This window comes from Bufo bufo, chromosome 2, assembly GCF_905171765.1.
Source record: "Bufo bufo chromosome 2, aBufBuf1.1, whole genome shotgun sequence".
Lineage (NCBI taxonomy): Eukaryota > Metazoa > Chordata > Amphibia > Anura > Bufonidae > Bufo > Bufo bufo.
This window is the reverse complement of record NC_053390.1, coordinates 581,692,679-581,718,632: the sequence shown is the minus strand read 5'-3', so window position 1 is coordinate 581,718,632 and position 25,954 is coordinate 581,692,679. Positions and strand designations below refer to the sequence as shown.

The 25,954-nt window shown below is 45.8% G+C and overlaps 1 non-coding gene across 1 annotated transcript; it reads right to left on the bottom strand.

Moving 5' to 3' along the window:
- Positions 1–7,369: 7,369 nt before the first annotated feature.
- TRNAQ-CUG lies at positions 7,370–7,441 on the bottom strand. Its single transcript has one exon. It is a non-coding gene; the product is annotated as a tRNA-Gln (tRNA).
- Between the last annotated feature and the right edge of the window lie 18,513 nt (positions 7,442–25,954).

Below are 25,954 nucleotides of genomic sequence, written 5' to 3'. Positions count from 1 at the left end.
GATGCATTTGTTAAGAGAATGATATATGAAAGAAACATGCGTTTGTTGTCTCTAGTGCGCCTGATCAGGCGCTGGAGATAACGACGTTGTCCTGTAAATAAACATGCATGAGGATCATAGTAGCTTTATTAGGCATTAATCACTGAGCAAGGCTGGATAAAGTTCACTCCAGTGGTAATGGGAGATTATTGTATACATGTGTTTGTTAGCTGGCTATGTTATTTTAAATGATGGTGGTTTCTCATCTTCCTGTATGTCATCACTTCCTGTATCCTTGTTACATGAAGGAAGTGGTCAGGTGACGGGCCGGCCCCTTTCTATTGTTACACCTTTTTGTGGGTAAGAAATAAAAGTGAAACAGACTGGGAAGGAAAGGGGGCAGTTCTCAGGAGAACTCAACATGAAAACACCTTTGTCTGAGTCTTTATGAAGAGATTTACCTTTCCTTACACAAAGTCTGATGCAAGCGAATTTCTACTGCAAAAATTTCTATTACAAGAGATGACACGTGATGGGAATATTTGCATGTCTTCTGTGTTTTGGACCCACTCCGGGTTTTGGCTTCTAAATCATGAACAAATCCTAATGCTAAATACTGATTGTGTGAAAGAGGCCTTATGGATCCTCCAAAGACGGGCTCCGTTGTGCTTTCCATTTCTCAGTTATTCTGACAGATCAGAACACGGGCAAAAATAACAGTGATGTCAACAAGGCCAAACAGGGAACCTAGTGGCCCAGTCACAGAGTGGTGAGGGTGGCAACAGCATGAGGATTCAACATAGTAGCCCAGTTGCAGAGTGAGGAGGTGACAGGCAACAGCAATGGCAGTAACAGCACAAAATAGTGGCAGTAGAAGAAGATGGTAGCAGAGGCAGCAGGTATGTGGCATCAGGCGGGTGGCAGGATTAGAATAGTGGCTGAAGCATGAGACCCGAAGTAACAGACCATTTTTCACAATGTTTGGTGTATATGCCAGAATGATCTAGTCTGATGCATCAGGCACTGGCGTGTGGAAATCCTGGCTGATCCATGCCTCATTCATGTTTACAAAGGTTAGTTTCTGAACATTCTGTGTTGAAAGGAGAGTTCTGTTTGTGGTAAATATTCCCCCTTCCCGCTCTGCACTAAACACTGGTTCTGATGCCACACTACTGGTTGGGCAGGAAAGCTTGTACATGGCAAACTTCGTAAGTTGCGGTCGCAAATCAAGTTTGGCTGCTCAGTAGTCCAGGGGATTAGTCATGAGCGGCAGGGGCAATATTCGAATTTGTGATATTTCGCAAATATTTGGGCGAATATTCGCCATATTTTTGCACATTCGAGAATTCGTTATCTCCAGTCATTATTTTCTTGATTGCGGAAATCGGCAATTGAAAATTCGCATTACGTAAATTTGCAATCAACACTACTTCTAAAGTCAAAGATATTGCAGCATTCTCATTGGCTCACAAGCTAGAAGCAGGAAGGGATCATGTGTACTAATTTAAAAAAAAATCTTGAATATTCGAAATTACAAATATATATCACTATATTCTAAATATTAGCGAGTTCTCGAAGTGCTGATATTCGCACAAAAAAATAGCAATTAGAATATTTGTGATCAACACTTCAGGGGATCTTGGATCTGGGGTGGCAGCGTGCACTCCAAGTATGCCACCACCTCCATGTCTTGCTGCTGCTGGGTAGTTTCTTCAGTAAGCGGGTGAAGAAAAGTGTTCATTAGAGACTCCAGACTTAGGCCTCATGTACACGACCGTATTTTTTTGCGGCCTGCAAAACGGGGTTCCGTTGGTCCGTGATCCGTGACCGTTTTTTCGTCCGTGGGTCTTCCTTGATTTTTGGAGGATCCACGGACATGAAAAAAAAGTCGTTTTGGCGTCCGCCTGGCCGTGCAGAGCCAAACGGATCCGTCCTAAATTACAATGCAAGTCAATGGGGACGGATCCGTTTGACGTTCACACAATATGGTGCAATTTCAAACGGATCCGTCCCCCATTGACTTTCAATGTAAAGTCAGGAGTTAATATACCATCGGATCAGAGTTTTCTCCAATCCGATGGTATATTTTAACTTGAAGCGTCCCCATCACCATGGGAACGCCTCTATGTTAGAATATACTGTCGGATTTGAGTTACATCGTGAAACTCAAATCCGACAGTATATTCTAACACAGAGGCGTTCCCATGGTGATGGGGACGCTTCAGGTTAGAATATACTAACAGAACTGTGTACATGACTGCCCCCTGCTGCCTGGAAGGTGCTGCCAGGCAGCAGGGGGCAGCCCCCCCCTGTAGTTAACACATTGGTGGCCAGTGTGGCCGCCCCCCCCCTCCCTCCCCTGTAGTTAACTCATTGGTGGCCAGTGCGGCCGGCCCCCCTCCCCTGTAGTTAACTCATTGGTGGCCAGTGGGCCCCCCCCTCCCCTGTAGTTAACTCATTGGTGGCCAGTGGGCCCCCTCCCCTGTAGTTAACTCATTGGTGGCCAGTGCGGCCGGCCCCCCTCCCTCCCCTGTAGTTAACTCGTTGGTGGCCAGTGGGCCCCCCCCCTCGCTCCCCTGTAGTTAACTCGTTGGTGGCCAGTGGGCCTTCTCCCCTCCCTCCCCCTCCTAATTAAAATCTCCCCCCTATTATTGGTGGCAGCGGAGTGTACCGATCGGAGTCCCAGTTTAATCGCTGGGGCTCCGATCAGTAACCATGGCAACCAGGACGCTACTGCAGTCCCGGTTGCCATGGTTACTTAGCAATTTGTAGAACCATTATACTTACCTGCGAGCTGCGATCTCTGCGTCCGGCCGGGAGCTCCTCCTACTGGTAAGTGACAGGTCCGGCCGGGAGCTCCTCCTACTGGTAAGTGACATGACCTGTCACTTACCAGTAGGAGGAGCTCCCGGCCGGACCTGTCACTTACCAGTAGGAGGAGCTCCCGACCGGACCTGTCACTTACCAGTAGGAGGAGCTCCCGGCCGGACCTGTCACTTACCAGTAGGAGGAGCTCCCGACCGGACGCAGAGATCGCAGCTCGCAGGTAAGTATAATGGTTCTACAAATTGCTAAGTAACCATGGCAAACGGGACTGCAGTAGCGTCCTGGTTGCCATGGTTACCGATCGGAGCCCCAGCGATTAAACTGGGACCCCGATCGGTACACTCCGCGGCCACCAATGATAGGGGGAGATTTTAATTAGGAGGGGGAGGGAGGGGAGAAGGCCCACTGGCCACCAACGAGTTAACTACAGGGGAGGGAGGGGGGGCCCACTGGCCACCAACGAGTTAACTACAGGGGAGGGAGGGGGGCCCACTGGCCACCAACGAGTTAACTACAGGGGAGGGAGGGGGGCCGGTCGCACTGGCCACCAATGAGTTAACTACAGGGGAGGGGGGGGCCACTGGCCACCAATGAGTTAACTACAGGGGAGGGGGGGCCCACTGGCCACCAATGAGTTAACTACAGGGGAGGGGGGGGCCGGATGCACTGGCCACCAATGAGTTAACTACAGGGGAGGGAGGGGGGGGGCCGGCCACACTGGCCACCAATGTGTTAACTACAGGGGGGGGCTGCCCCCTGCTGCCTGGCAGCACCTTTCAGGCAGCAGGGGGCAGTCATGTACACAGTTCTGTTAGTATATTCTAACCTGAAGCGTCCACATCATGTAAAATGTAGAGCAGATAACCAGTGGCACTACACCAAACCTAAAATTGTCAGGATGCGACTGCCGAGGAGTGGTGCCTCACGGAGGTGCTCAGCTTGTAGCTGCAGTGAGCATATGTGATAAAAAGAAAAAGAAAACAAAACGAGCGGCACTCACCGTTGATAGGCAGGTTACTTTATTCCATGGCAGGAGGGGGGTGCAAGGGTTGCAGATACAGCAGCAAATAAGCAACAGCCGTTTCGCGCGTGTATGCGCTTCTTCTGGCTTTTCCCCCATGAAGCGTCCACATCACCATGGGAACGCCTCTGTGTTAGAATATACTGTCGGTTCTGAGTTTTCACGAAGTGAAAACTCAGCTATGAAAAAGTTTTTTTGCAGACGGATCTTCGGATCCGTCTGTATAAAAACTAACCTATGGCCACGGATCACGGACACGGATGCAAATCTTGTGTGCATCCGTGTTCTTTCACGGACCCATTGACTTGAATGGGTCCGTGAACCGTTGGCCGGGAAAAAAATAGGACAGGTCGTATTTTTTTCACGGCCAGGAAACACGGATCACAGATGCGGCTGCAAAACGGTGCATTTTCCGATTTTTCCACGGACCATTGAAAGTCAATGGGTCCGCGAAAAAAAACGGAAAATGGCACAACGGCCACGGGTGCACACAACGGTCGTGTGCATGAGGCCTTAGGCTACTTTCACACTGGCGTTTCTGGGTCCGCTTGTGAGATCCGTTTCAGGGCTCTCACAAGCGGCCCAAAATGGATCAGTTAAGCCCCAATGCATTCTGAATAGAAGTATCTGTTCAGAATGCATCAATTTGGCTGCGTTTGGTCTCCGTTGCATTTTTAGACGGTCACTAAAACGCAGCTTGCAGCGTTTTGGTAACCGTCTGACTATGTGGAGCCAAAGGGATCCATCTATACTTAAAATGTAAGTCAATGGGGACGGATCCGTTTTTCACAATATGGTGCAATTGAAAACGGATCCGTCCCCCATTGACTTTCAATGTAAGTCAAGATGGATCCGTTTTGACTTAGACTTTTTTTTTTTTATTAATAATGCAAACGCATCCGTTATTAATGGATGCAAGCATTTGAATTATTGGTGCAGCTCCGTCTGTGCAGATACAAGACGGATCCGCAGAAAACGCGAGTGTGAAAGTAGCCTTAAGTTGCTACTTATGGAGTTGGTGCTGCTCCTGCCTTCCCCCTCCAGCATCCATAGCAGTGGAGCGTGAGCACAGAGGGCCACCCCAGTCAGACCTTCATGAGGATGTGATGGCGCACATAGGCAGCGACCAACTGACTACATCATAGTATGTCTCGATAATAGTTGAGGTCCCCATTTTGAGACCGGTAGCGAGGGTCTAAAATGGTGGATAGCCAGTAGTCATCTATCTGCTGAATGTTGATAATACGGCTGTCACTATGGAAGCAACTCAACATGCATCTGGACATTTGCACAAGGGAATCAGAGGGACTCCCTGCCTCCATCTTCACTGAATACTGCCACAGTGTGTCGGGGTCATCTGCCTGGTCTTCCTCATCGTCCTCTAGCTCCTCATGCTCCTCCTGATCTTCCTGCTTCACTCCTGTCACTTGTGCAGATAAACCGCCCATTTATGTATGCAGTACGCAGCCCTGCAGGGTATTGCGATAGTGAGGTCACGGTTACTTAGGCAAACGAGGGTTGCTCTTGGTTACTCACAGTTTATGGGAGACCCTGGGCAGGCGTACAGCAGTGATGGAGAGGCTGGCACAGAAGTCCTCTGGGGCACTCTCAGTGTATAGGGACCAGGCCGTTGGTAGGTGAGGTGCCCTGGGTGTTGCAGGTTTAATGTGCCAGTGGCAAGATCCCTTTAAGATTCGTGACGCCAGTGCCGGTAACGGTGGCACACCGATTTATAATAGGAATAAGTGAGGAACACAGTTTGCAGTGAACCAAAACTTTCTTTACTGGAACAGTTAACTATATACAGTTCTTTAAGTTCAGTTCCATATGACAGAAGCAGTTTCAAGCAGGCTTACACAATAATGGCAGGCAACAATGTTCTTGCAAGATACTCAGAGGGTTAAACACACTCACAGATCAGGCTGCACCTTTTCCTTAGAAATCCTGTGCACTGTTCCTCAGAACTCCTGTCTGTCTTGATCCCAAGGCCCGTATGCCCTATTGGTGGCTTTATCCTTGGTAAAGAAACTTCCTCTCGTATATATCTCCTTGCATTAAATAGATCCTTCTGCCCTTCAGCTCTCTTGTTTGGCTGGAAACACTTCTGCTCTGCTCTGTACTTTGTAGGAACTGCAGGTTTCTCAGGAGGTAACTCTTCCCCTGGTGACAACTAGAAGCCTGGGATGTCTAGCTGCATGTCTGAAGCCCACTTCAGCTGCTGCCTAGCTAAAGTCCACACTCACTTCTGACTCTACACACCTTTCCCTGAACAGGACCTGACTATTTATATTAGGGGTTCCCTAGCTCCTCTACTGTCTAGAAGGAAGTACTACACCCTAACAGGCCTGATACACAGATAAACAGGGAAACATTCACATAAAAGCATAGCAATACACATTAAAATGTGATGTAAAATACAATGCCACTGTTCCACAGGAGATGGAGTACAACGTGGCCCAATTGACCCTTGTGTAGTGCCCACATTTACCTAGTGGGACACTACATGTATACATTGCTTGTGTGTGAATGTCCTCCTCAGCCAGTTCAGCCCCCACAGGGCTCAGGTGGCCATAAGATGTAGGTGATATGTCTCCTGGTTAGCCAGATTTATCAGCATCTACTACAGGACGAGAAGTGCATGCACAGTTTCCTGGCCATTTTCAAGATGTCTTGCAGTTGGGGCATCTTTTTCAGGACGAGAAGTGCATGCACAGTTTCCTGACCAATTTCAAGATGTCTTGCAGTTGTGTAGAAGACTTCAGGAACCGCTTTACATCAAGATTAAAGATGTGCGCCATGCAAGGCGCATGGGTCAGCCTTCCTTAATGCAGCACCAAAATAATGTTCTTCCTGTTATCAGTGACCATGGTTTTGATCTTCAGTTGGCAAGAAGATAGCCAGGATTCGATTTCTTCTTGAAGTAGGTGGAGCAGTTCCTCACCCATGTGACTCCATTTGCCCAGGCAGGCCAGGTGCAGAACGCTGCTCTGCATATGTGGTATGCTGGAGGACCACTCCGAATTGTGCCTGCAGTGGAGGCTGATCGATTGCTGGTGAAATGAATGATGAGGAGTAGGAGAAGCAGGAGCATCAGAACCAGTAGATGATGGGAAGGACGCTTGACTACTGGAAAAGGGTGGTCCCTTACTAGGTCATGCCTCAGGCTGCACCACAACATTAGCGCCACAGTTTTACCAGGCTATGTGTTAGAAACATAGAAACATAGAATGTGTCGGCAGATAAGAACCATTTGGCCCATCTAGTCTGCCCAATATACTGAATACTATGGATAGCCCCTGGCCCTATCTTATATGAAGGATGGCCTTATGCCTTTCCCATGCATGCTTAAACTCCTTCACTGTATTTGCAGCTACCACTTCTGCAGGAAGGCTATTCCATGCATCCACTACTCTCTCAGTAAAGTAATACTTCCTGATATTACTTTTAAACCTTTGCCCCTCTAATTTAAAACTATGTCCTCTTGTAGCAGTTTTTCTTCTTTTAAATATTCTCTCCTCTTTTACCTTGATAGAAACAAAAGATAGGTCCCACCGAGATTTGAACTCAGATCGCTGGATTCAGAGTCCAGAGTGCTAACCATTACACCATGGAACCCTCCACTTCAGGTACTCATTGGCACTCTGGCCACACTTCATCTTCTGCCCACAGATTCAACACACTGCCATGCTGCCGCCATCTGGTGACTTGATGAAAAATTCCTACACTGGCGAATATGGCATTTTACCCCAACCACTGCATGCTGACTGTCTGCTGCTGCCTCTATGAACCCGTACACCGCTAGTTGTTTCCGGACAGGTAGGCTCCTGAGTAGCAGACATTCTACCACAGGCACGTTTGGCTCCAGATCACACACTGTTGCCACCCTGCTGATTCATAGCCATGATTGCATCCTGCTGGCTCAGCAGCTGTCTCATGTGCAAGCTGCCAACCTCACCCACCGATGATGATGGTCCCCTTTTCACTCAACTCCCACGTGCGATCAGCTACATCATCATCCACTACTGCATGTCACTGATGTCATCCTTACAAGTCTCATGGCCATGTCCCTGAATGCTCGCAATACCTGCTCCCACGTGACTCATATTGTCGCTACTTGCCCACCTACAGGAGGAAGCAGCGGATCTCTACTCCAAATCTTGGCTGGTCAGTAGCTGCTAACTGTCCTTAATAAACTCATGCAATACTTCCTGAACAGAATGAGCATAAAAAGAAAATGGCAGGTTCAGGACAGGTGGGGGCACAGAGCTTGTTTCTGGGCCATGCCAACTAAGCATGGTGTCAGTGGAATGCATTCACTCCTAGCTGTTGGTGTCTGATGTCAGTCGAGATGATTTTGAAGTCAACAATTCAAGGACAGCTGGGTTGCTGATCAAGACAAGAGGTGTAGCTAGGCTTTCCTGCACCCAAGGAAAGAATTAAGATTTGCCCCCCCCCCCCCACCCCATCCCCAATGCAACTCAAATTTAAGTAAAGAGGGGGCACTTTTTTTTTACTTTAAGTCACTCCTCTAACTCTGCCCAATGGATAACTATATTCACCCAGTCCCACCTAATAAAATCTATCATAGGGTACATGGTGCTACCAATGCACCTTGTAACAAATTAAAGAGCCAACTGGTCCTACCTCATCCCGGATGTCGCTGGCATGTCAGTGTAATTTCTGCTGGATCCGGAACAAGGTCCCTGTAGTGATAGAGAAAAAAGAATACTCACATAAGGAAAGGACGGTGAATGTACATGGTAAATAACTATGAGGGGGCGCTGTGCTGGCCCTGTAAAATCCAGCAATCCCAATGTATAACAAGGCAATCTAGGGCATTTCCTCTTAGTGCTACCACACAGTACTAATGCCCACATTGTGCACCTCACAGTAACTGTGCCCACATTGTGCCTCCTTTACAGCAGAAATGCCCACATTGTGCCACCCTCACAGTAATTATGCCTACGCTAGACACCTGCCTCTGATCAAGCAAGTGCAGCTTCTGAAACAACTTGAGCAGTGCGCATTACATGTATGGCATGTGTCAGGAAGGGGTTAATGTTCATGGGGGGGGGGGGGGAAACCCTTTTCTATCACTGATGACATCAGTATTGGTCGAAAACATACACTGGTTCATACACAATGTATGATAGTTACGGTACTACAATGTCTGTTGTACTTAGCTGGCTCCTTTAAAGTATACACCACCTGCCCTGGGCTGGCTGAAGGTGGAGAAGAGACTGGGGTAAGTTCAGGCCAGGGCAGCAGCAGGGTAGGGCACCAGGCTCCTCTCCTCTTGGACTCTGAGGACATGAATATCTGTACTCCTGGCAGAACTAGCTGTTTTGGTTTTCCAGTTTACATCAGGAAGATTAAAGTTTCCCATAACTTCCCCTTTCAATGTCATTTTAGCTATTTCCTCAACTAGTAGATCATCTAATTCTATATATATATTCTATATTCTATATATCACACCTACACGAGTTACCTTATGATTATCAAGCTGAAACGTAACCCAAACTGACTCTAAATTGATCTTGCTAACTCGTATTAGATTAGATTTTATGCTATCTTTCACATACAGGGCCACCCCTCCCCCTTTCTTGCCTTCTCTGTCTTTCCTATATAGAGAGAACCCTAGTATTGTTATATCCCAGTTATTACCAATCTATAATCTCAGATGCCTTTATAGAGTCAAGTTCATTGATATTATTCCCTAAACTTCGAACATTTGTAGACAAGACTAATGGAATTACTTATGTATAAAACAATGCTGACACTCTAATAGCAGTATTATTAGACCGCTTTTTAACCCCAAGTAGAGAATCAAGCCCTAATGGAATTGGGTGGAAAACAAGGTGGAAAACTAAATTATTGAAAAAATGGAAGGCTTTTTCATCCCAATTACAGAATCAATGCATTATAGAATTACATATGTATAAAACAATTAGACACCACAATAGCAGTAGTATTAGACAGCTTTTTCACCCCAATTACTGAATCAATGTGTAATACATTTGCTTATCTATTAACCAAGGGGGACACTGTTCAATTAGTCGCTGCACTCTTCCTATTCTCTCCCTATAGTGTGTAAAAAGTCTCCCGATGATCTTCCTTACCTGTCCCTGCACTGTCCCTGAACTCTCACTATCCAATATTCCACAATTAAAGGATTTATTAATCACTATCCCTAGCGCCTGTCACATCTCTCCCTACACTCAGTTCACAGTAAAATGTCAGAGATCGGGCAGGATGAAGGTTTTATAGGGCTGTTACATCACAGGGGCTTGCTTGCAGTTGGTTGGCTGGCTGCACTGCATTATAGGTGATCTGTTGTTCCCAGGCTTCTTACTTTCACTTTTTAACACGTCACCGTCATTTTTAGATAAAATTTACTCGTTACCACGAAGTGCGGAATTTGCATTTGTTGCTAATTGATTTTTTCCTAAACTTCAGATCGAATTCCAGTTCATCACCTTCAATTCACTCAACACTAATAGGAACCATGGTTGTTGATAATGGGAAGAATATTTTGTATGCGCTGCATCAGGGAGAGCAGACCCATCTGCCCTGCATGGCGCACACCTTTAATGAACTACAACAGCTGTTAAAAATGGCCAGGAAACTGTGTATGCACTTCAGCCATTCTTACCATGCAAAACACACCTTCTTTGAGCTGCAAAGGCAAAATGATCTTCCTCAGCATTACCTGAAATGAGAAGTTTCCATCCGTTGGAACTCCTCCTGCCTGTACTAGTAGAGGAAGGCGGTCAACTATTTCTTAATGTAACAGATGGACTGGTCTACTCCCTGGTTTAACTTTCACGTTAGCTAGTGGCAGGACATGCATGACACGTGCCATTTGCTCAGGCCCTTTCAGGAGGCCACTATTTGTCAGTTGGCAGAACTATGGGAATGATGTCAGATGTCAGAACTATTGGAATTATGTCATTCCACTCCTTCATGTTCAGGAGCAAATGCTGACAAATATGATTGGCGAGGGGACAGAAGACGTGGCACCTCCATTTCATGGCCGTTTGAGCCTCAAGAAGGATGAACTGGCAGTGGAGGAGAAGGAGGTAATAAGCACCCAGGAATGTTATCTATAACTAGGTGGTTTAACTGCCCAAGTGACGAGGGAGGAGCATGAGGAGCTGAAGGGCGACAACATGCATTCTGTCATACTAGTGTAATAATAGACGCATTCTCAGGATTCGACAGAGGGATGTCTACTTGCTATGCACATTGTTAGACCCTCGATGCATGTCAAAAATGGTAGAATTTTTAACAGGGATGCAAAATATACAGACATGCTGTGTAGTCAGTTGGTCGCTGCCCACGAGCGCCATCGCCGGACCTCAGGAAGATCTAACCATTAGAATCCTCTGCTCTCATGCTCCACTGCCATGACTGGTGGGGGGGGGGGGGGGGGGGGCAGGTGCACAGGAGCAGCACCAGCTCCATATGCAGAAAATTCAGTCTGGAAGCTATGATGAGCAGTTTTCTTTAGCCACTTTCTGAAGAAACCACCCAGGAACAGCAGGATATGCAGCAGAACTGTAACCAGCAGGTGGTGGCATACTGTACTTGGACTGCACCCTGTCACCCATAATCCAAGATCCACTGGAATACTGGGCATGCAAGCTTGATGTGTGGATGCAAGAGGCTAAATTTGCCATAGATGCGCTTTCCTGCTCAGCCAGTAGTGTGGCATCAGATCAGGTGTTCAGTGCGGTGGGGGTATAGTTACCCCTAAACTTTCCTCCCAAAATGTTAAGATACCAACCTTCATAAAGATGAATCAGAATTTCCAAACGCCGGTGCCTGATGCAACAGAATAGATCATTCTGCCAATAATTATCATACTGTAGTGGGCTGCCAAACTGGAATATTCTGCAAAATGGTCAGTTTCTTCTGGCCACGCCCTGCTGCCACCATTCTGATGCTGCCACCAACCTGATGTCAACCACCCACTGCCTCTACTGCTATTCCTACAATGGGACATCTTGGCCTACTGATATACATATGTTACATTCCACTGGGATATACATGCCACTGGGCCGTACTATCAAACTGTTGTTTTTGGGTTCTGCTACTACTGTGATCTGCCACCACCTTGTGCTGTATGCCACTGCTGCTGCCCCCCTCCCCACTCTGTCAAGAGGCAATTATTGTCACTGTCAATGCTGCTGTACTCCCTGCCCCACTCTGTCATGGCGGCCACTATTGTCCCTGTTACCGCCACTGCTGTTGGACCCCATCCCCAATCTGTTATGGGACCACAACACAGCCTTCCTGCTGCTGCTCCTTCCCCCCATTCTGTCATGGGGACACTATAATCTGTGTTACTTCCAGTGCTGTTGGCCGACATCCCCACTCTGTCATGGGACCACTACTCGCACTGTGTACTGCCACTGTTGCCACCCTCCCCACTCTTTCATGGGGTTACTATTGTCACTGTTACTGCTGCTGCTGCAGTCAACCTCCCCACTCTGTCATGGGGCAACGCACAGAGTGGGGAGGATGGGAGCAGCAACAACATGGAATTAAAGAACATTTTTGTTTCTCCACTACTTTATTGACGCTGCCTCCATTTCTTCATTTTGTTCTATAAAAGAGCCATTGCACTGCAGGGGTGCACACAAGTTTTTTTTTTATTTACTGACGGGTACTGTATGCTTTTCTTTTTGTTTAACAGAAGGGATTAGCCATGAATCTTGATGCACTGCACAGTGATGTCGACTTCAATAAATTATAGCTGCCTATAATACTGACGGCACAGTACCTAGAGAATGGATTAACTATGAAGGGGGGTGCACTAGAATGTAATGCCCATGGCGATGCCCTCTCCCTGTACTCTTCCTGCAGTTTAAGTTCCAAGCCTTCACACTGAAACTGGGCCACCAAGTGCGAAGAATATGATTAGGCAGAGTGGCCTGGGTATGCCTGATTTATCGTGATTCGTGACAAATATATTTATAGCAAATCAAATTTCTTGTTGAAGTTCAGGGAATTGGCCACATTTTTCAAAACTTTGCTCATCTCTATAAAACAGCATTGGCTTCATATATCATGATTGCAAGTAAGAATTCCTACTAGAGTTTCCCTTTTCTTTACTTTGTTCAACCCTATATACAGTATATACTGTACATACCAATGTAGCTGTTTCGTCTTTGAGAATGACATGAAATCTACATTTAATAAGAGTTAGCATGTGAAGCCACCTAAAAGTCTAATTATGGATTCTTTCTTCTCTGAAGTCTGGTTATTTAATCATTGGTTTAAAGTTTAGAGATTTGTGAATAAGTGTATTTGACTGTATTTTGATGAGATCCCTGAAGGTGTTTTCAGCATGTTGTCAACGGGTATCCTTTGATAAATTCAAAGTTAAGTTCCAATATGATAAATGAAGGAAATCTTAGCCTACTGGATATGTGTATTGAATTAACAGAGAGTATATTTCCAGGCTAATCTTAAAAAGATAAAAGATGAAAAGAAACTAATTAATTTGTCACTTAAATGTTGGAATATACAAAATATTTCTGACTAGAGACAGTTTCCCTATTTTTAATGTTTTGTGTTAATAAACTATTTGTAAACTAATTTTTAGAGATGAGCGAATAGAAGCCGACGAAGTGGAATTCGTTTAGAATTTCAGGAAAAATTTGATTCGCACTGAATCTGAATTTCCTCACGCTAAAATGGCTGCTGCACATGAGAGGACATGGAGAAAGGAACTTTGGGAAGGCTGGATCACCCATAATGCCATGCATGCAGCCAATCAGCAGCCAGCCCTGTGATGTCACATCCCTATAAATAGCAGAAGCCATCTTAGATTCTGCCATTTACCAGTGTACTTAGTGCAGGGAAAGACGTCTGCAGACGCTAGGGACAGTGTTAGAAAAACATCATTGTGCTAAAAAAACGATTTACAAGTGCAGGGAAAGATTATTCAAGGTGTATGGAATGGATAGGGAGGAATCATTCCACAGCATTTATGTTGAACAGGGTTCAGTAGGGGAAGTTGCAGCCTGGGTAATAGGAACAATCCGATTACACCGTGCTGCACTGAAATTGCCATTATACAGCTCTGTAATTCCAGCAAAACGATCTTATTAGGGTGCAAGTACAGCATTAACTTGAAACAGGCATTAACAGGGTTTATTACAAGGAAATATTTCTACGTCTTATTTGTCCTTGTGCGTTGCAGTTATATGTTCTAAAGCTTTTTTTGGCTTGTATTAGTGGGAAAAAAGGGATTATAAGCTGTTGTGTATTGAAGTGCTAACATTACAGCCCTTTTTGTCATGTATTAGTGGCAAAAGTAAAATATATTTGCTGGTCTGCGGTGCAGTTATCTGTTCTAAAGCCTTTTGTGACGTGTATTAGCGGAAAAAGGAAAAATATATTTGCCGCTCAGCAGTGCAGTTATCTGTTGAAAAGCCTTTTGTGGCATGTATTAGTGGAAAAAGAAAAATTATATTTGCCGCTCAGTGGTGCAGTTATCTGTTGTAAAGCCTTTGGTGGTGTATATTGGTTTCCATGAGCCCATGACTAGTGATGGATGAACATCGGCTGGGACAAATGTTCACGAACCGCGCATTCGCGGGGGGCCCTATTCACTTTAATGGCAGGCGAACCTGAAAAACCTTCAGGTCATATTTGTAGCCAGCAAACATTTACACAAATAGTCCCACAACATGGACAGTGATATACCAGAGGGGTATCATTGGCAAAAATTCACACAAAAAATTATGTATTTTAATCAGGGGCCATTTTTATGCGTCTTAAAGGGAAACTCTCAAAAATGTGCCATGCTGGAGCCTAGAAAAAATTTATTTTACTATCGGTTTGATGTATACAAATGTGCAGCACTCCACGTTTTGTATTCTGCAGAGTCCATAAAAAAAATGCATACGTTGACGTAAAATATTTTTTTACCATGGAACTGTATGGTGAACGGATGCAACTGTACGGCATCAGTCTGAGGCATCTGTTAATGCATACATTTTTGGTATGCATTAAATGGATGGCAAAAATAGGATGTGAACCCAGCCTTAGTGTCAGAATAAGCACCAGTACACAGCGGAGCAGCGTGGCGGAGAAGGAGGCTGCCATGTACTGACAGAGCGCTAACTGGTCCTGGTGAGCAGGGATGAGGACTGTGTTTCTCAAGGATTATTTTCTACTAGGAAATACAGGGCACAGTATAATACACTAGAATCTATATAATATAAAGATATTAGCCCTACCCCTGAATAATAATACAAATAGGTGGTCATTTATTATATAGAAATACGTCTATGTGTTTCTGACACAGATTGTGGCGAAAAGGTCCTTAGCACCGCAATCAGCATATTTTTCCCACTCATGCCAGGTCTAAAAAAGGATGGCGTGGGCAGTGAAAGGGATACAGTTATGGCCATCCAATTATTGGATACCACCACCATACATTGACCGGATAACACCTCTTTACAGTGAACGGATAACACCGCTATACCGTGACCGGATAAAAGAGTATAAGAGGGCACAGTACAGGGAATGACTAGGGGCACTGCACAGGTTGTGATAAGAGGGCACAATGCAGTGTATAAGGGGGCACAGTACAGGGTGAAGGGCACAGTACGGGGTGGGGGGCACAGTCACATGACCCTGTGACATTAGAAGGTCCTTATGGTGAATGCGTTCATACGCCACCATAATGAGAGGCAGAGGAGTGAGAAAAGGGTGTGTTATGTGGCTAGAGATAAAAAAAATGTAACTGTCGGCCAGTATAGGCCCCAAAATATAGCCAATAGGTATTCACCTGACAGCAAAAAACTTTGGATTGTGTGGCTGGAGGTACATTAGGCGGTCACAGGATAAATATGTAACTGTCGGCCAGTACAGGCCCCAAAAATTAGCCAATATGAATTCACCTGACGACAAAGAACTTTGGATTCTGTGGCTGGAGGTACATTAGGCAGTCACAGGATAAAAATGCAACTGTCAGCCAGTACAGGCCCCAAAAATTAGCCAATAGGCATTAACCTGACAGCACAGAACTTTGGATTTTGTGGCTGGAGGTGCATTAAACGGTCACAAGATAAATATGTAACTTTCGGCCACTGCCGGCGGCCAGTACAGGCCCCAAAAATTAGGTATTCACCTGACATAAAAGGCCTTTTATGGCACTGTACATACATAAGGCAGGGACCATTCTTTGTTCTGTGTGGTGGCGGATATATGTGGGCTGGCATGAGGAAATCAATTACACGTGGTCATCACAGGTGTTGAATTCCTCCGAGATCCATGCCTAATTCATTTGAAAAAATATGAGGTAGTCCACACTATTCATGAGCTAGGCGAGTGCGCTTATCCATCACGATCCCCCCTGCTGCGCTGAACATCCTTTCGGACAGGACACTCGACGAGGGACAAGCCAAGAGTTACATGGCAAATTGTGCCAGCTCTGGCCACAGGTCAAGCCTGCACACCCAGTAGTCCAGGGGTTCCTCGCTTCTCAGAGCGTCCACATCGGCCGTTAAGCCGATGTAGTCGGACACCTGTCGGTCTAGGCGTTCCCTGTGGCTGGATCCGGAGGGCATCTGTCGATGGATTGGATGCAAGAATGATTTCATATCCAAAGTGACCAACACATCTTCAAACTGCCCTTTTTTTGCAGGCGCGGTAGGATTGGTACCCGCATCTGTTTCGCTGTGGGTGGAAATTCCTCTGCCAGTGCCTGAAACAGCTGAATGCAGCATCTCTCGCAGCAAGGCCTGGAAATGCTGCAATCTGACAGCCTTCTGTGATTCTGGTAACATGTCCACCATGTTTGTACCGGGGGTCTAAGTACGCTGCCACCCAGTACAGGTCCTTGACCTTTATGCTTTTTATACATGGGTCCCTCTTCAAACACTGAATCATGAAGGCCCCCATTTGCACTAAATTGGAAGCGGTGGAGTGGCCTGGCTCCTGCTCATCGCCTAGGAGAATGTCATCCTCGGTCTCCTTCCCCCATCCACACCATGGATCACAGAAAGCCTGCTCTTCTTTCTCCTCCTCCTCCTCCCCCCATGCACCATACTCCTCTTACTCCTCTTCAGACTCCTGCTGACTTGTCTCAGATGGAGTAGCCCCCCTGGGAATTCATTCAGCATTGCGACTTCCTCATCTTCCAGCTCCTGCTCGTCGACGGCTTGATCAATGACACGACGCAATGCACGCTCCAGAAAGAAGGCGTAAGGTACGATGTCACTGATGGTGCCCTGGCTGCGACTGACCAGTTTGGTGATCTCATCAAATGGCCACAGAAGTCTGCATGTGTCGTGCATGGGAAGCCACTGGCGCGGTGAAAAAAATCCTGTCCTGCCGCAGAGTTCGTGCAGGTAGTTGTTAACGGCACGGTTCTGCTGGAGTAGCTTATCAAGCATATACAAGGTGGAGTTCCAGCACATCGGGCAGTCACAAATCAGCCGTCTGACGGGCAGGTGGTGTCGCTGTTTTTGGCTGTGTAAGATCTTCTAAAATGGCCAGAGATTTTCCTGGCCTGCCGCAAGACGGCCTGGACCCCGGGGTATTTGGCAACGAATCGCTGCACGACTAAGTTCAGGACATGTGTCATGCATGGCACATGTGCCCTGTTTCAGCGCGCTCAGCAGATTGGCACCGTTGTCACACACCACTTTACCAACTGTCAAATTGAGCGGGATTAACCACTGATCGGCCTGTGACTGCAGAGCTGAAAGGAGTGTGCAGTGACCAGGAACGGATACACTTTAATGCAGTGGCAGGGTCAGGTGGATAATATATCCTGTATTTATAGTGCAGCGTGCCCAGGGTACTATCACAGGGCCCTTCCAAGGTGTTATAATGCACGTCCCAGACTAGGAATGCCAGAGTGGTGTAATGGCCTATAATATCTCTGTAGGATAGGGATAATTGTGTTACAGTGTCTCCTTCCTGGGTACGGCTGGACTCGTGGCTAATGGCTCACTTGCAATAAATGTCAGTGTAGTGATAGTAGGAGTAATAGAGGGATTTTGCAGAAGAAATGATGTCCAGACCTTTAGATGAAGTTCAAACGTTTCTTTATTTGAGGTAATTTTCATCCAAACCGTATACAGCTTTGGTCTCTTGGTCCCAGCAGGTTTTGGCAATCATTGGCAGGAATGAGTACTTCTGCTTTAAATGTGGAGCTTGCAGGATAAAACGTCTGCTTGGTAGCTCTGTAATTGTGGCAGGGTTAGCTTCTGCACTTAACTGTACTTCTGCTTTGTGGAGACAGACTAGCTAAGGAGGAATTGACTTCTCCTAGGTCTCTGGACTTAGCTCACAGATGGATTCACAGGGGATGCTTTCTTCCTGGAACTCTGGAGGTTGTCTGTAGTTTTTGCTTTTCTTCATCCAGCTGAGCTGAAGGTTCTCAAGCTGGGTATATGACCAAGTCTCAACCGAGACTAGGTCCTTGCTGTCTTCCCTATGGAGGGGTTCTCCTGGACACTATCATACAGCCTTCCCCTAGCAGGGGGAGGCTACACTGACTCTAACTTCCTTCTCCACCCATGCTGCAGGATGTGGGACCAGCCCACCTCTCCACACACACAGGGGGGGGCTAAGCTGGAATAATCCATTCCAGCTCAGAAACACTAAACTGTAAACCTGTACCTGCCAATGTGTTGCTGCCACCTACTGGTAACCAGTACAAGGTTCAGGTGTTACAAGTGCAGGACCGCTGTGGTCCATGGCTTCCAGGCACAACAGCTGCAGCACAGCATGGCAACGTCTCACCTGGCATGTCGAATAGGTTCTGGGGAGCTTGGGGGGTGCAGCGGAAGAGGGGAGTAGCACTGGAAAAGGAGGAGTCAGCCGAGGAGGAGAAGGAGGATGGAGTAGGAGGAGGAGAAGAAGAGGCAGGCTTGCATGCAATCCGTGGTAATAACACCAAATCCACACGGGTGCCACGGGTTACATGCTTGACGGCCGTCAGAAGGTTCACCCAGTGGGCAGTAAGAGTTATGTACCTTCCCTGCCTGTGTTTGCTAGACCACGTGTCTGTGGTCAGATGTATCTTGGCACCGACACTGTGCGCCAGAGACATATTAATTTGCCGCTAAACGTGGCCATATAGTTCAGGGATGCCCTTCTGGGAGAAATATTTTCTTCTGGGGACCTTCCATTGTGGTGTGCCAATGGCCACAAATTTTCTAAAGGCCTCCGAGTCCACCAATTTAAATGGTAGTAGTTGGCGGGCTAGCAGTTCCGACAAGCCAGCGGTCAGCCATTGGGCAAGAGGATTATCCGGCGTCATCATTTTTTTATGCTTGAACATTTGGGCCATGGAAGCCTGCCTTGTGCCAGACGAACGCGACAACGGCACAGTGGAAATTGGAGTGGAGCACAAATAGGCCAGGTGCCTTCGTAAGGCGGTCGTCCCTAGGTGAGCGTTAAGCTTACTGTGACTTATGCATTGACAGCACAGGCTGCAGATGGCAACACTATTATCAGCAGCTGACACTTTAAAAAAAGCCCACACTGTGGAGCCATATGACGGCATCCTGGAAGCGCAAGAGGTGACCGTGCATGGTGGATGGTTTGCTCCAGATACACTTGCAGTCTGCTTTTTGCCTCCTGTACACGGCGAGTTCTGCCTGCTTCTCCTCCTTCTCCTCCTTATCTGCTGCTCCATCTCTCCCTCTGAACTCCCCTCCTCTTCCTCTCTTGTGTGCACCCACGTGACGTTCATCGACATGTCATCATCGTCACCTTCACCACCACTGACATTAAAGATCTTGGAGTAGGCAGCAACAGCGGGGACCACCCTCCTCAAGCTGATCTGGGTACTGTCGTCAGACCGCTGGATGGCAGCCGTTGCTACCTCCTCTGCTACCTCCTCTTCCTCATCCAATGACAAGTATGGCTGCGCATCGGTAAGGTCTGAGAATGGATGGAAAAATAATTTCTCTGATTCGAGTGGAGGGGCTATGGTGGAGGTGGTGGTGTCTTTGGGGATGCACGCAGCAGAGAGTGAGGAGTGTGCAGATAACAAGGATGAGGAGGGTGCAGAAGCGGAAGGCTGAGTGAGCCACTCAACCAACTCTGGTGCCCTTTTGAAGTTATTGCATGCACCTTCTCCAACTTCCCACTTAGGCTTCGGCCTTGTGCACCTGCCCAACCCCTACCTTCCCTGCGGAACGATCTGCCTCTTCCTCTGACTGTCATTTTCTAAATGACCCTCTGCCTATGTCCGTAGAGAAGAGCAGTATTTGTGGAAGTAGGTATATCGCAGCACTCAATCAGTATTTGGTAGAAAAAGGTATATAGCAATAGCACCCCTCAATCAGTATTTTGTGGAGAAAGGTATATGGCACCCCTCAATCAGTATTTGGCGGAAACAGGCATATAACACCCCTCAATCAGTATTTGGCAGAAACAGGTATATAACACCCCTCAATCAGTATTTGGTGGAAAAAGGTATATAGCACCCCTCAATCAGTATTTAGCGGAAACATGTATATAGCACCTCTCAATCAGTATTTTTTTCGGAAACAGGTATATGACACACTTCAATCAGTATTTTGTGGAAGCAGGTGTATCACAGCCCTCAATCAGTATTTGGTGAAAAAAGGTATATAGCAATAGCACCCCTAAAACAGTATATTGTGGAAGAAGGTATATGGTACCCCTCAATCAGTATTTGGCGGAAACAAGTATATACCACCCCTCAATCAGTATTTGGCGGAAACAGGTATATGGCACCCTTTCATCAGTATTTTGTGGAAGCAGGTGTATCGCAGCCCTCAATCAGTATTTGGTGGAAGAAGGTATATAGCAATAGCGCCCCTCAATCAGTATTTTATGAAAGAAGGTATATGGCACCCCTCAATCAGTATTTGGTGAAGCTGGCATATAGTACCCCTCATTCAGTATTTGGCAGAAACAGGAATATAGCATCCCTCAATCAGTATTTGGCGGAAACAGGTATATGGCACCCCTCAATCAGTATTTTGTGGAAGCAGGTGTATCGCAGCCCTCAATCAGTATTTGGTGGAAGAAGGTATATAGCAATAACACCCCTCAATTAGTATTTAGTATAAGAAGGTATATAGCACCCCTTAATCAATATTTTGTGGAAGAAGGTATATAGCACCCCTCAATCAGTATTTGGGAGAAAAAGGTATATGGCACCCCTCAATCAGTATTTCATGGAATAAGGTATATCGCAGCCCTCAATCAGTATTTTGAGGAAGAAGGTATATAGCAATAGCACCCCTCAATCAGTATTTTGTGGAAGAAGATATATGGCACCCCTCAATCAGTATTTAGTGGAAACAGGTATATAGCACCACTCAATCAGTATTTGGCAAAAACAGGTATATGGCACCCCTCAATCAGTATTCTCTTGAATCAGGTGTATCGCAGCCCTCAATCAGTATTTGGTAGAAGAAGGTCTATAGCAGGGATGGCCAACCTGAGGCTCTCCAGCTGTTGCAAAACTAAAACTCCCAGCATGCCCAGGCTACCTACAGCTATCAGCCTGGTGGGAGTTGTAGTTTTACAACAGCTGGAGAGCCTCAGGTTGGCCTGGTCTATAGCAATAGCACCCCTCAATCAGTATTTTGTGGAAGAAGGTATATAGCACCACTCAATCAGTATTTGGCGGAAACAGGTATATAGCACCTCTCAATCAGTACTTGGCAGAAACAGGTATATGGCACCCCTCAATCAGTATTTTGTGGAAGCATGTGTATCACAGCCCTCAATCAGAATTTGGTTGAAGAAGGTATATAGCAATAGCACCCCTCAATCAGTATTTTGTGGAAGAAGATATATGGTGCCCCTCAATCAGTATTTGGCGGAAACAGGTATATAGCACCCGTCAATCAGTATTTGGCGGAAACTGGTATATAGCACCTCTCAATCAGGATTTTGTGGAAGCATGTATATCACAGCCCTCAAGCAGTTTTTTGGGGGGCAACAGGTATATCACACCCGTTGCAATTAGTTACTTCAATAGCGTTTGTCCCTCTATTCGCATCAGAACCGCAACAAATACACTATAATATAATTTCTTTGTTAGAAAGGATATTATAAGTATATCACACGCCTTAATATATTACACCTATCGATAGCATACCTATACCAGTACTTAAAAGGACTTTTGTGGCCCTATTAGCTAGCGTTTAGTGTCCCTAACTGTCCCTGCTCCAAAATGCAACCGCTTGCAAATATCGCCATATGTTCGTATGTTTGGCGAATCGAGAAGATATATAAACCATCTTAATTGGGTTCAGGTCCGGTGACTGTGGATGCCAGGTCATCTGGCGCAGCACCCCATCACTCTCCTTCATGGTCAAATAGCGCTTACTTTCAAAGTTTTCAAAAATTTTCGGCTGACTGACTGACCTTCATTTCTTAAAGTAATGATGGCCACTCGTTTTTCTTTACTTAGCTGCTTTTTTCTTGCCATAATACAAATTCTAACAGTCTATTCAGTAGGACTATCAGCTGTGTATCCACCTGACTTCTCCTCAACGCCACTGATGGTCCCAACCCCATTTAGGCTACTTTCACACTAGCGTTCTGCTGTCCGCTCGTGAGCTCCGTTTGAAGGGGCTCACGAGCGGAGCAGAACGCTTCCGTCCAGCCCTGATGCAGTCTGAATGGATGCGGATCCGCTCAGACTGCATCAGTCTGGCGGCGTTCAGCCTCCGCTCCGCTCGCCTCCGCACGGCCAGGCGGACAGCTGAACGCTGCTTGCAGCGTTCGGGTGTCCGCCTGGCCGTGCGGAGGCGTGCGGATCCGTCCAGACTTACAATGTAAGTCAATGGGAACGGATCCGCTTGAAGATGACACCATATGGCTCAATCTTCAAGCGGATCCGTCCCCATTGACTTTACATTGAAAGTCTGAACGGATCCGCTCAGGCTACTTTCGCACTTAGAAATTTTTCTAAGTTATTAATGCAGACGGATCCGTACTGAACGGAGCCTCCGTTTGCATAAATATGATCGGATCCGTTCAGAACGGATCCGATCAAGCGCAAGTGTGAAAGTAGCCTTATAAGGCAAGAAATCCCACTTATGAAACACGGCACACCTGTGAAGTGAAAACCATTTCAGGGGACTACCTCTTGAAGCTCATCAAGAGAATGCCAAGAGTGTGCAAAGCAGTAATCAAAGCAAAAGGTGGCTACTTTGAAGAACCTAGAATATGACATATTTTCAGTTGTTTCACACTTGTTTGTTATGTATATAATTCCACATGTGTTAATTCATAGTCTTGATGCCTTCAGTGTGAATCTACAATTTTCATAGTCATGAAAATAAAGAAAATTCTTTGAATGAGAAGGTGTGTCCAAACTTTTTGTCTGTACTGTATATATATATATATATATATATATATATATATATATATCTTCTCGATTCGCCAAACATACGAACATATGGCGATATTTGCAAGCGGTTGCATTTTGGAGCAGGGACAGTTAGGGACACTAAACGCTAGCTAATAGGGCCACAAAAGTCCTTTTAAGTACTGGTATAGGTATGCTATTGATAGGTGTAATATATTAAGGCATGTGATATACTTATAATATCCTTTCTAACAAAGAAATTATATTATAGTGTATTTGTTGCGGTTCTGATGCGAATAGAGGGACAAACGCTATTGAAGTAACTAATTGCAACGGGTGTGATATACCTGTTGCCCCCAAAAAAACTGCTTGAGGGCTGTGATATACATGCTTCCACAAAATCCTGATTGAGGGGTGCTATATACCTGTTTCCGCCAAATACTGATTGAGGGGCTTTTCACGATCTCTTTGATTCTCATTACAAAAATTTGCATTACGAAAAGTCGCATTACGAAAATTTGCAATCAACACTACTCCCAAAGTCAAAGATATTGCAGCCTTCACATTGGCCCACAAGCTAGAATCAGGAAGGGATCGTGTGCACTGATTAAAAAAAATCTTGAATATTCGAAATTACGAATATATATCACTATATTCTAAATATTCGTGAATTCTCAAAGTGCCGATATTCGCAATAAAAATTTGCAATTCGAATATTCGTGATCAACACTATTCCCTAAGTGGTCATTCTGGTTTTGCTGAATTCCCTTATCTTCTGCTGTATTGAAAGGGGTTTCCACACCGGGAGGTAGGACTTTTGGGATAAGGAATCTAGCAGAATTCCCAGGAAGGTGCATTATTAACTCGGCATCAGACACGATTTTTCCCAGTTTACTATCCAGCCCAATCTCATCAGTATCTTTAACACTTCCTGAATCTGAGCTGAAAGGAAACTCGGCAACTGTCCCATCACTAGCAGATTGTCTAGGTATGGTATAATTATAATGTCCAATCTCCTTATTTGTGCCATCACCTCTGCCATCAGTTTCGTAAAAATTCTTGGTGCCTGCAATATTCCAAAGGGGAGGGCTCTGTACTGTAGGTGAAGAACTGACTCTTCTACCCGTACTGCTACCCTGAGATATTTTTGACCTGAGGGGTGTATGGGTACATGGTAATAGGCGCCCTTGATATCTATTGAAGCCATGACACAATTGGCAAATAGATGCAGAATTGTTGATGAGATCGATTCCATGGGAAATTTCTGATGCGTCAGATATAAATTTAGGTCCTTCAGGTTTATTATAGTCCGATAGGACCCATTTGGCTTGGGGACAAGAAAGAGAGTTGAATAAAACCCTTCCCCTATTTCTTCTGTGGGAAATGGGACTAGAACAGATTTGTCCAGAAGATTTCTTATTTCCCCCAATAAGGCAACCTGTCTTGAAAAATGTGGCTGCAAAGCCATAATTTTTAGCCTTTCCGGTGGGGACCTTTTGAATTCTAAACAATATCCTTCCTTTGTTATATCTTTTACCCAGGAACTTGATGTGATATTTTGCCAGGCTGGAAAATATAAAGACAGCTGACCCCCCCACCTGAGCCCTGGCGTCATTGCTGAGAAACATTGGAAGACTGGGACTTGGACTTGAATAAAAGGCTTCTTGATTTATCTCTTCTACACTGATTGCCTTTTTTTGGGGGATCTATCCTCATCTCTTTTATCTCTAACCCGAAATGGCCTCCTCTGCTTAGTTAAGACGGACACTGGGAATCCCTTTTTTCTATCAGATGCTTTGTCTAATATGTCATCCAGAGCTGGACCGAATAAAAAAATTTCCCTTGCAAGGAAGGGCACATAACTTGGACTTAGAAGCGACATCTCCCTTCCATACCTTCAGCCAAAGGGATCTACTGGCCGACTTTGATATTGCCGCTGCTCTAGCAGATAACATTATTGTATCAGCCTACACATCCGAAATGAAGTCTACAGCTTTTAAGATTGTAGGTATTGCTTCCAGCAACTGATCCCTCAGGGTTCTGTTAGCGATATGAGATTCTAACTCCCCTAACCAGACCTTAAGCGATCTAGCAACAGCTGTCGTAGCAATATTTGGCTTAAAAGAAGATGTAGATGCTTCCCAATTCTTTCAAAGATATATGTCTGCCCTTTTATCCATCGGATCCTTAAGGGAACCTCAAACGGTAGCGCCGATTTTTTATTATCTTTTGCCACCGGAGCATCCACTCTAGGAACCTCCTGCCAGACCAAGATGTCTTGATCATTAAAAGGGTATTTTCTCTTAACTGATCTGGGAACAAAAAACTTCTTATCGGGTTTATTCCATTCCCTCCTTATCAACTCCTTAACAAAGTCCTGAATAGGGAACACTCTCGCCGTACTTGGCTTCAGACTGTCAAACATTAACTCCTGTCTTGATTTAGTCTCCTTTTCTTCTTCTATCTCCATAGTGGACCTTATCACTTTTAATTGAAGGTCTGTGTCTTCTACTTTAAACAGGGGCCTTCTTGTAAGATCTTCAGAAGAGGAATCTGAACTTTCTGATACCCCCTCCTCCTCCGAATCTGACTCAGAAAAGTCAGATTCTGCCACTTGAGCCTTCCTCTGCCTAGAAGAAACAGGAAGCGACTTCTTAAATTGTTCCACTGAGGAACGGACTTTCATCTTGACAAGATTTTGAATATTCTAAAGCAAAGATGAGGATTCCTCCGCTACCTGTCTATCCAGGCAGGGCTGACAACATGTCTTGGGGTAAGACGGACTAAGCTTC